General features: G+C 37.4%; 1 pseudogene; it reads right to left on the bottom strand.

The window, feature by feature from the left end:
- Positions 1-2,490: 2,490 nt before the first annotated feature.
- LOC120156565 lies at positions 2,491-11,363 on the bottom strand (annotated as a pseudogene).
- Between the last annotated feature and the right edge of the window lie 344 nt (positions 11,364-11,707).

Genomic DNA, 11,707 nt, shown 5'->3' with positions numbered 1-11,707 from the left:
TGTGTCACCTCCACTTCAATATTACTCATCGTGTGAATTGTGGGTCTTTGTGCTTTTATATATCATTGTCTTTCTCAATGCCCATCTTCCTTTATCAACCAGAGATTAGAGACTTACGGTTTGGGTTTTTAAGTGTTCAACAAGCCTAATTTCAAGCTAAAACAAGTCTAATTTTAAATCTTCCTTGTTGATAATAATCAAAGATTTCTTATTTTTAGGATAAAAGTGAGATAATGATATAAAAATGGTATTTTTATCGCGAATAACATATTCAGACCTACTATTATACTATATCATCACTTAAAATTTTCTAAAAACTGTTTTCAGAAGAATCATCCGAACGCTAGAATTTGAAGGATGTGATTCTCACATCTTATAAGTTTGGTAGCCAACAATATACGAGATGAGATTGACCGCTACTACTACACCATTTGACGTCCTTTTATGTTAAGTGACCACGTCTTAATTAAAATAAAACAAAACTGACCTCGTATTAACTTTTTTAGATCAAATGACCATAAGTTTATAAAAATAAAATAAAATGACTAACTCTGAAGTTTACCCTATTTCTTATTGACACATGGTAGGACATAAGGAATAATGATAATAGAGAAAATAGGAGAGAAGAGCTTCCTCATTTAGGGAGACTACTTTTTTCTCTTCGAGTAATATTTAGAGTCTCAACTAATCAAATATTTTATCTTTAACATATTTTTTCGGTCATCGTTATTTTCAACAATATTCCATTTAAATTTAAAGAGGTAAATCGTAATCAATCACAATTAATCTCCCTTCCTTTAGTTGTACATCAACAAGACTCCAAAGGAAAAAAATTAATAATTACCAATTCAAGAGTCTATTCATGATACCCATTTTTGTAACGCATCAAATCCCGGGTTAATAATTTTGGCCTGACCTGAGAAGATCTTGAATAAACTCATTAGCTTTGTAGAAATCTTAGTTTAAATTTAGGTTGGTTTGAGTTTAAATTAAGCCTAAGTAGTGATAAAAGTGACATTTTTTATTTGAGACCAAAGTTTAAGGGACCAAAGAAGTAAATATTTAATTAAATTTTGAAAGGTTGAATTCCTTAACGAGGGTGATATAATCGGATATGAGAAAAGGATAAAACTGACATTTTAATACGTCTTTCTCCTCACACTCTCGTGTCTTCTACCTCACTTTTCTCCATCTTCTTATTCAAGTTTAATTTATCAAAGGTAGCAACTTTATAATCTTACAAACTTAGTCCAAAAATACCAAGGTAAGAGTTGTAATCTTTTCATCTTTAGCTTCCTTTTAAGCCCATAATAACAAGGTTTGGCCATAATACCTATAAGTGGGAGTTTAGAAATCCCAAGTAAACTAGCTTGTTTTTAGAAGATTTAAACCTTATAAAGTATTTTTAACTTATTTCCAAGTTTCTAAATGTGTTGGTAATTCATTTTCTTATTGTGATTAGAGAAAGAAGTTGGTGAGAGCTCTAAGGACAAACACATGGTAAAATTAGTGTTTGATTGAGCCTTGAGTTATTCCAACGACCTTAGAACAAACTAACACATTTTTAATTCATCTATACCACTTGTGGATCACAAGGTATGTTATGTTGGCTTATATGAGTTCATAGAGCATATAAATGCATTCATGGTAAATTATGACATTTGATATTATACAACATGAGAAACAACTCATTATGACCCATATGAACTTACATAAGACTTAAATAATGTTTAAAGGCCTTAAATAGGCAAATGGGTAAAATTGGGTATCGTTTTTATGCTAATATAGAGCAATTCCAGGCTTGTGTATCGATAATGGATGAACAATACCAATAATGTTATTCATATAGCTAAAATAAGAGTTTTCAGCTGGGTAGTATCAGTATCCTGTTCATAGGGTATTGATGTTGTTCTTCGAGTATTGATACACAAAGGTGAGGTATCGATACCAGCGTCGAGTTATAAATTTATGTAGTTAATTTTGGTTTTGGTACTCTGGGAGTATCCATACTACACAAAGCAGAAGTACTGATACCCTAAGTAAGAGTATCGATACTGAATTATTTTTTCAAACATCGAATCGTAAATTGGTATCGGTACCCAGGATTATTGGTACCCTAATAAAGAAGTATCGATACATCATATAGAAGTATTGATACTACAAGGCTTTCTCAGATTTCAATAGACAATTTTGCTATCAGTATTGAGAGTGGATATCGATATTGAAGAGTCAACATAGTACAATTATTTATATGACACTACGCTTGTGAGTTCACCATTCAAAATTTATTTTTGTGCGTAAATTTTTAGAAGATTTTTGAGTATCTAAAGTACGTCTTGAATTTATTTAAAGGACGTATATTATTTATAGACCCTTATATACTATATTATTCTAGCAATTACATAGCGTGAGTGTTACAATGGACTATGATACGACGACTGCCACCGAGATTAATTCATCGGAAAGATGAATCTTATTGTTTTCTAATAGTACCGACGCATTGTTCCGTCTATATACGTGGCCACCGACATTATGGTTTAATGTTGAAATAAATGGTGTAAGATTCATTTTTGAAGCTTTGCAATGGCGCCATAAGGAAATTCCTCATTTTCCCTTTCGCAACGAAGCTTATCGGATGGTATGCGCTTATTCTGCTGCTCATCACAAAGCTGGTTGCCTGATCGAATCCTGCCCCGGATGATGCTGAATTGCAACTGAGCTTCAGGCTAAGACTGAAACTATAGTTTACACTGCTGTACACATAGCACTCCTCTTGGTTAACAGATTCCAGGGATACACTATTATCCTTTCCATCCAATCAGGGAACTAAACGGAAACTTGAAGTCGCTTCGTAATTCAGAGAATCGTTTACGGCAAGGTTATTTTCCGTTCCTTGATGCACTAAAACCATTCCTGGGAAGTCAAATGGCTCAAACATGACGGTTTTACCAATGGCTGAAAATTTATCCGATGTGTCATCAGAGATGAGCCTGAATGTGGCATGCACAGCGGCTTCGGCACCGGCTTCGAGGAACTTCTCCATTCAGATTGATTGGTTTGAGTTTGTTAGGACAAAAGTTGAGTCGCTTGAATTTTGGGAAAAAGTAACAAGATGATTGTTATATGCAGCGGGAACCAGAGTTATCCAGTCGGCAAATGAACCTGCTGAACCAGTTTTTATGTCCCAGTCACCTCTGCTGTAACCGCTGAGCAGGTATGGACCATAAAGTATTGCCTGAACAGGAGCGTATTCAGGACGATCATCTGAACATTTTTTAAAGAAAAAAGCTAAAATTTTGCGGATAATAGAAGCTCGTTTATTATACAATTATAAAAAAAATTAGCTGATCCTTATTCCCATATGTAATGGGGTAAGGGGGAGGTAGGATAGTAGGCTGTCCAAGCTTCCAGAGACCTCCAAATTATGAATTGCCCATCGTGAGACTCGATCCTACGACCTCAAAATTAAAAACCTTGTGCTCTACCAACTGAGCTACCTAAAATAATGCAATTTGTATCAGTTCCTGTTATTCTTTGAAAAGACGTGCATAAAACGATGATTATGTTTCACACCTGGTGCTGGTATGGCTAAATTCTGATCATTAATTGTTGCCTTGGCCCCCTTCAATTCAGTCCGGATGATCAATCTATGTTTACTATATTGGATTCAATTTTCCTTTTTGTTTCGACTAAGAAAAATAAAAAGGCGAAACCGAAAGTAAAACGATTAGTTGCTTAATACCTCTTTCGAAGAGGAAGTCAATGTGACTTGAAGGTAACGATCCAAAGAAACAACTGGATCAACTTTCTGGTTGAGTACAAAATTTCCGGATTTCCAATCAAGAATGCTTGGTATATATTGGATGATGTAAAGACTAGGATAACCCCCTTCCTCTTCGAAATATATGGAATCCCCTAACTTGGAAAATGATTCAATTCCTGCAAAGATAGAGAATTTCATCACGCTTTATTCATTGCAAAAGGAGTAGTTAAATATTGGCAACGATCCCGGACCTGTGCCGTAGCAACACCAGAAATAATCAAATGGTGTTCCTCACTTGTGGCAACTTACAGCCTTAGAGATGCCGCGACCTTGGGGTAACGTGTAAATCATCACTCCCGGCTGTGTTCATCTTTGGATGCCTAGTACACCATTTGTGAGTGCACACTCGTAGTAATCTGCATATGCCCTAAAATAGTGGCGTTTTTTGACAAACGCCGCAATATGTCCATTTATAGTAGTGTTTTTCAATAAAAGCCGCAATAATAGTGGCGTTTTTTGAAAAACGCCTCCATAAGTCCATCTATAGTGACGTTTATTAGAAAAACGCCACTATAAATATATTTTTTGGGCCTACGCGGTCACCCATTTCGCACCGCCCCATCCACGACACTGCCTAAAACACCACACATACAAAAATGTAGGTCATTTTGAATAGGAAGAAAGGGTTGTCCGTAATCCGAACGTATATCGCCGAAAGACCTTCATGGATTAAGGAGTGATGGACATACCTTCAGCATGTTATAAGTTATGCAAGACTCTTCATTCTATGTCTGTAACGTGTTTTTCACTCGTTTCGTGTCAGACCTTATCTTAGGTAATTGGAATATACCACAAGAAGGCAGAGCCAAAATCGAAACAAAGGTCTTTAGATGAACTCCATATCATTTCTTATAAGAAAAAACAACTTATATTTGTGAAATGACAAAGCTAGTACCAGAACTCACTAACGGACGTTCCTTCGGTTGCATAGCTATGAGAAGAATTAACAATGTCCATAAAGGAAGTTGCAATCAATTAAGAAGATTGCATACCTTGTAAAGCACACCACCTATCGATTCGTATTGTATTTGAGGTCCAATAACAACAGGAATGAGTGTATTAGCATGGAAGCCTGATATATCATCAGTCTAAAAGAAAAAGAGAAGAATTTTATCAAAGAACCAGGAATTATTCGTACACATTATCAAATACAATTTCAAGACAAGTTTACCTGAACTGTAAGTAATCCTAGAAAATAGGGTTTGTCGAAAATGTGAGCCAACAACAAATGATATGGATCTCCCTGCTCAAAGTAACATGAGAATCACGTTAAATATAATTCAACATTGTCTAATAACTCTTCAACTGCATATGGAATGAGGGTGGAAAGAATACCGACAAGTCCGAATGTGAGATAATTTACCCACCTTTATGGTAAACAATCTGTAAAGGACGTTGTTCATACCACCGATTTCTTCGTTAAGCCACTGCCAATGTCTCTCCACACTGTGCTTTGTTATCACATTCCGAACACGACCATAAAAGTATTTGACCATCCATTTTGCCATATCTAAAGATTTAGAATTATCGGAAAATGTATATTGATCCAACAAACCTGCCAAGATCTGCTAAATCGACCCGAGTTAGAAGTTATAGTGTATCTCCTTAAAATTGAACCCCATAAGCATCCTTAGGAACCAGGCATAGAATCTACCTTATAAATGGTGTAGTATGGAGCCCAGACTGGTTGTATTGCTTCAAAACGATCGAAAAGTTCAGATTGAAATACCGAAAGATATCCCGTCCCTATTTTCTTCTGACAGACGGATAAGGAGGACACTGTTGGGAAATAAATGAGTAACAAGTAATTTCCCTATAATCAGATTATTGAGAATGCGAAATAAAAACGGAAAAATAATACCCAAAAATTTGATAACGGAGTTCAGCCAATTGTGCCTACGTCTCCGGACTGCTTCAGATCTTTTACTAAGAGAGAAAATTTACAGGTGTTTACAAAACACTCACTACTCATAAGAAAGCTCTCTAGTATTTGGAGAAAGAAATGATTTTGGGATTTTGGGATGATGTTGAAGCTAAATGGGCTAGGGTATTTATAGTTGAAGCTTAGGGACTAATATTTGAAAATACCCTAAAGAGCAATGACTGAAGTGTAATTTGCCCATTACAAAAAATAACAAAAATCTGTAACTTTGAAACCTTGCGTAGTAGGTGCCAAACCTCTTTGAAAAACCCTTTGGCGGTGCCAAACTTTGATTTTAAGTTTGTTGTATTGTTTGGCTTTCAACAATCTCCCACTTGAAGACTGATTTTAATCTGTCTTCACACCTCGATCAATGCAACAACATTTCTGGTCTCGTTACTATAGCATGCCAACTGAAGCTGAACACAACTTCAGTTTGTCCGTAGTCACCGTCTTTGTCAACATGTCTACCGGATTTTGAGTTCCACTAATCTTTTCAAGTTTCAAAATCCCATCTTCCAGAAGAGACCAGATAAAATGATATCGCAATTGTATGTGCTTCGTCCTGGAATGAAAAGACGGATTCTTCACTAGATGGATAACACTTTGACTGTCACATTATAAGACATTGTTTTCTTGTTTCTTTCCTAACTCTTCCAAGAAACTTTGGAGCCAAACCATCTCCTTGCTGGCTTCCGTAACAGCGACATATTCTGCTTCAATTGTGGAGAGAGCAACTACCTTCTGTAGTTGAGAAACCCAACTAACTGCAGTAACTCCTAAAGTATAGACATACCCTGTAGTGCTTCTTCTGATGTCAACATTTCCGGCTAAGTCAGCATCTACCTAGCCTGTTAGTATCGTATCTCTACCTTGGAAACAAAGTGTTTTGTTTGTGGTGCCCCGCTGATACTTGAGGATCTATTTGACTGTTTCCCAGTGTACCTTGCCCGGATTATTCATGTACATGCTAACAACTCCCACTATATGAACAATATCTGGTCTAGTACAAACCATGACATACATCAGACTTCCAATTATTGAGGCATACGACACCTTCACCATGTGTGCACGTTCTTACTACGTCTTTGGTGACTGTTCTTTGGAGAGTCTAAAATGAACACCTAAAGCTGTTCTTACTGGTTTAGCATCTTGCATGTTGAACATGGAGAGTACTTTGTTGATGTACTCAACCTGTGATAACATCAGTCCCCGAATTTGTCTCTCTTGATCCTCATCCCAAGAATCTGCTTTGTAGCGCCCAGATCCTTCATAGCAAACTGCTTCGACAATTTTTGCTTCAAGTTTATAATCTCTTGCATGTCTGAGCCTGCAACGAGCATGTCATCAACATACAACAATAAAATAATGAAGCTGTTGTCGAACCTCTTGATGTAGCAACAATGATCTGCTTGGCATCTGGTAAAACCACTGCTACTCATGAAGTTATCGAACTTCTTGTACCACTATCTAGGAGCTTGTTTTAAACCATACAAGATATTCTTCAACCTACATACCAGGTTTTTCTTACTTGCCTCTATAAAGCCTTCTGGTTGCCTCATATATATTTCTTCCTCTAAATCACCATGAAGGAAAACTGTCTTTACATCTAACTGCTCAAGATGTAAATTCTCTGCATGTACAATTTTCAACACCAGTCTGATTGTAGACAATTTTATGACTGGAGAGAAAATTTCATTGTAGTCAATACCTTTTTTTCCTGAAAGCCTTTAACAACCAATCTTGCTTTGTAGCATTTACTCCCATCGTGCTCTTCTTTGATCCTGTAAATCCACTTGTTATGGAGCGCTTTCTTGCATGGTGGTAATTCAACTAATTCCCACGTCTGATTTGACATAAACGAGTCCATCTCATTTTTCATGGAAGACTCCCACTTGACTGAATCCTCCACCTGTATTGCTTCATCATAGCATTCTGGTTCACCATTTTCAGTCAGCAACAAGTAGTGCAAAGAAGGCGAATAACGCTGTGTTGGTTTAGGAATTCTGGAGGAGCGTCTTAGTTCTAGTGTGCCTGGTTTTTCTTGAACTGCTTCAGGACTGATCTGAACATCATTTCCAGAACTCTCCTCGAACTCAGCAAATTTATTTGTTTCAGCTTCGATATTTGATCTACTTGATTCTATGGTTGACCTTTTTTTGTACATCACATTCTCATTGAAAATGACATATCTGCTTCTGATGATCTTTCGATTTTCGTAGTCCCAAAATCGGTAACCGAACTCATCACCACCATAACCAACAAAGGCACATTTGTTGGACTTGGCGTCAAGTTTACTTCTTTCAGCAGAATTTATGTGTACATAAGAAATACAACCAAACACTCTTAAGTGTAAAAGGTTTATTTCTTTCTTGCTCTAATCTTCCTCTGGTATTCTACCATCCAAGGGAACTGAGGGCCCACGATTGATCAGGTAAGCTGCAATGTTGATAGCTTCAGCCCATAGAAATTTGGGCAATCTGACATGTATCCTCATGCTTATGGCACGTTCATTCAGAGTTTTGTTCATGCGCTCTGCTACGCCATTCTGCTGCGGTGTCATGGGAACTGTTGTCTCAATCTTGATCCCATTGTTTGCGCAGAAATCTCTGAATCTCCTATTTCTGTACTCTCATCCATTGTTAGACCTCAACCGCTTGACTTTCAGACCAGTCTCATTTTCCACCATGGCCTTCCATTTTCTGAAGGTATCAAAGACTTCTGATTTCTTCTTCAGAAAATAAACCCACACCTTCCTTGTTGAATCATCGATGAAGGTGATATAATATAATGAGCCTGCAAGAGATGGAACTGGAGATGGTCCCCATACATTAGTATGAACCAACTCTAACTTTTTAGCCTTGAGTGTCTTACCAATCTTTGTAAAGCTGACTTTCTTTTGTTTGTCAAAGATGCAATCCTCGCATAGTACGACATCTACATTCTTTAGATCCGGTAGCTTCCCTTTTGACAAATGTGTCTTCATCCCTTTCTCGCTTATACGGCCAAGCCTTTAGTGCCATAGGTTTGATTTTCCATCAGCATCTGCTATTGTAATGATATTCTCTAAATTTGCGGTTACATAGAGAATACCAATCTTCTTACCACGAGCAATAAAGAGTGCTCATTTGGTAATCTTTCATTCACAGCCTGAAAAGGTTGTATTATATCCTTCTCCATCATGCTGTCCTACAGAAATCAAATTTCTTTTGAGACCAGGAATATGTCTCACACCTTTCAGCGTCCAGGTGGTCTGGTTTGGCAGCTTTAATCGTATGTCTCCCTTTCTGACGATCTTCAAGGTTTCATCATCAACTAGATGAACCTTCCCAAAATCACCATTGATATAGTTCTCCATGATTTCTCGGCATGGGGTGGAGTGGAAAGATGCCCCTGAATCCAAGATCCATGATTCAATCAAGACTGTTTACGCTTAGAATCATGGCATCACCTGTCTCCTCTGTCATGTTGGCAGAATCCTGTGCGCCGGTATCTTTCTTCAATGCTTGACAATCTATTTTAAAGTGACTCTTCTTGCCACAATTATAACAAGTAAAATCTTTCTTTCCCATTCTAGATTTTCCCCGTCTGGATTTTGATCTGTCGCGATTTGAATTTCTTTCTGAAGTTCTCCTTCTAGACTCTGTGTGCAAGGCTGAGGAGGTTGATGCTTCACCCGATTCTCTTCGTCGAATTTCTTCACTCAATACCAGATCCCGAACATCGTCGAATTTTAATTTGCTGTTTCCCGACGAGCTGCTGACTGCTGTAACAGTAGCATTCCAACTGTCTGGTAGAGATGATAAGAGAATTAAAGCTCGAACTTCATCATCGAATTCAATTTCCACTGAACTCAACTGAGTTGTGATTGTGTTGAGTTCATTTAGGTGTTGTGCCACTGATGCCCCTTCCGCCATCCGCAAATTGAATAATCGCCTCATCAAGTGAACTTTGTTTGAGGCTGATGGCTTCTCATACATATTAGAGAGAGCCACCATAAGACCCATCGTGGTCTTTTCCTTTGCTATGTTGAAAGCAACATTGCAGAATAACGTCAGTCGAATAACTCCGGGGGTTTGTCTGTCGAGAAGAGTTCAGTTTTTATTCTTCATGCCCTCTGATTGCTTTCCTGAGAGGGGTTGATATAGATTTTTCTGGTACAGAAAATCTTCGATCTTCATCTTCCAAAAGCCAAAGTCCGCACCAATGAACTTTTCAATTTTCACCTTCCCTTTGTCTGCAGTCATCGCTCCCACTCGAATCTGGCTTCGTTTAGATCGTTTCTGACAATTCTTATGAACCACTGTGTATAGGAACACCTCCGTCGACAAATTCGTATCGCCGACAAAATTTTACTATTCACTATTCACGTAAATAGTAACCTCACAAAAAATTGACAAAATTCACAACCAAAAGCTCTGATACCAGTTGTTGGGAAATAAACGAGTAACAAATAATTTCTCTATAACTATAGAACGAAATAAAACGATAAAATAATACCTGAAAATTGATAATAGAGTTCATCCAATTGTGCTTACGTCTCCGGACTGCTGCAGATCTTTTACTAGAGAGAAAATTTACAGGTGTTTACAAAACACTCACTACTACAAGAAAGCTCTCTAGTATTGAGAGAAAGAAATGATTTTGGGATGATGTTGAAGCTAAATGTGCTAGGGTATTTATAGTTGAAGCTTAGAGACTAATATTTGAAAATACCCTAAAGAGCAATGACTAAAGTGTAATTTGCCCATTACAAAAATCAACAAAAATCTGCAACTTTAAAACCATGCGTAGTAGGTGCCAAACCTCTTTGAAAAACCCCTTTGGCGGTGCCAAACTTGATTTTAAGTTTGTTGTATTGTTTGACTTTCAACAGACACGACTGGACATCTTCTCTTTGATAGTGTCATTGTGAGTGCTAGCCCACATCTGTGTCGTTGCACTCAAGTAATGCCCTTCAACATTCAAAACATAGTTAATCTATGTTCAACAGCAGCAGAAAGGAACTAAATTCATAATAACAATAATCATTTGCATTGAGAGGCAATATAAATAGCAAAGAAATCGAACTAAAGCCGTCGATTACCGACGAAATCGAACTAAAGCCGTCGATTACCGACGAAATCATCCATATGGCTTCCCAGGAGTTAGCAAACCAGCAGTTTTCCTAAAACTCCACACCAAATCATCCACATCAAGCATCATCAAGTACTCTAAGTTGATTTTCTGTGCTCGCCAATGAATCCAATTCGAATCCAATCTAACATCATGCAGCGAGACCTCTTTCAAAGAATCTGCAGCCAAGTTGAAACGACCAGGGTGCTTCATTTTCTGATACGTCAGCGACCAACTTAATTCATCTTCTTCTCTCAAATTCTTCCTCGGAAACAAACCAGACCAAGCAGAGTCATCGTTCGGGATTAAGTGGTAATGAGAAAACATCTCATGTCTCCATGTCTCGTTATTAGATTTCAACAGCTCGTAACGAAAACTATGTGACAATAGCTGAGTTGGGATGTTCGTACACTCTCTACTCACAACACTCCCACGCAGTAAGAAAACACCAATGGCTAGAAACAGAGCAAATCCCTTCATTTTCTTTTTCTTTGAATCAGAAGTTGAAATTCTCAAACTTTATCAACAAAAAAAACCCAGAAAGCTAAAAAGAATTCATTGAAGGATAGAGCAACATGTGAGTCCCCATTCCCTGTATTTATACAAAAAAAAAAACCCCAAAGTTCTAGCAGTCAAACAACAATTAAAAGCACCATCCCGTGAAAGATGAGAAATGCCTTTTGTCTTTGCATGGTAAATAACAATAGGTTATTGACTGCAACATATATTTGCAGTGAAAGAGGGAATTGCAGAATAGGTTTAGGCAGGTAGGTGTTGAATAATAGGATCATGTGAGATGTTTATGAAAATAAATTATATATGGATGGACCTACATTTCCAACAAAAAG

The sequence above is a fragment of the Hibiscus syriacus genome, unplaced genomic scaffold, assembly GCF_006381635.1.
Source record: "Hibiscus syriacus cultivar Baekdansim isolate YM2019G1 unplaced genomic scaffold, ASM638163v2 tig00111231_pilon, whole genome shotgun sequence".
Taxonomy (NCBI): Eukaryota; Viridiplantae; Streptophyta; class Magnoliopsida; order Malvales; family Malvaceae; genus Hibiscus; species Hibiscus syriacus.
Note: the sequence above shows the minus strand (reverse complement) of the source record. Positions and strands in the feature narration are given on the sequence as shown.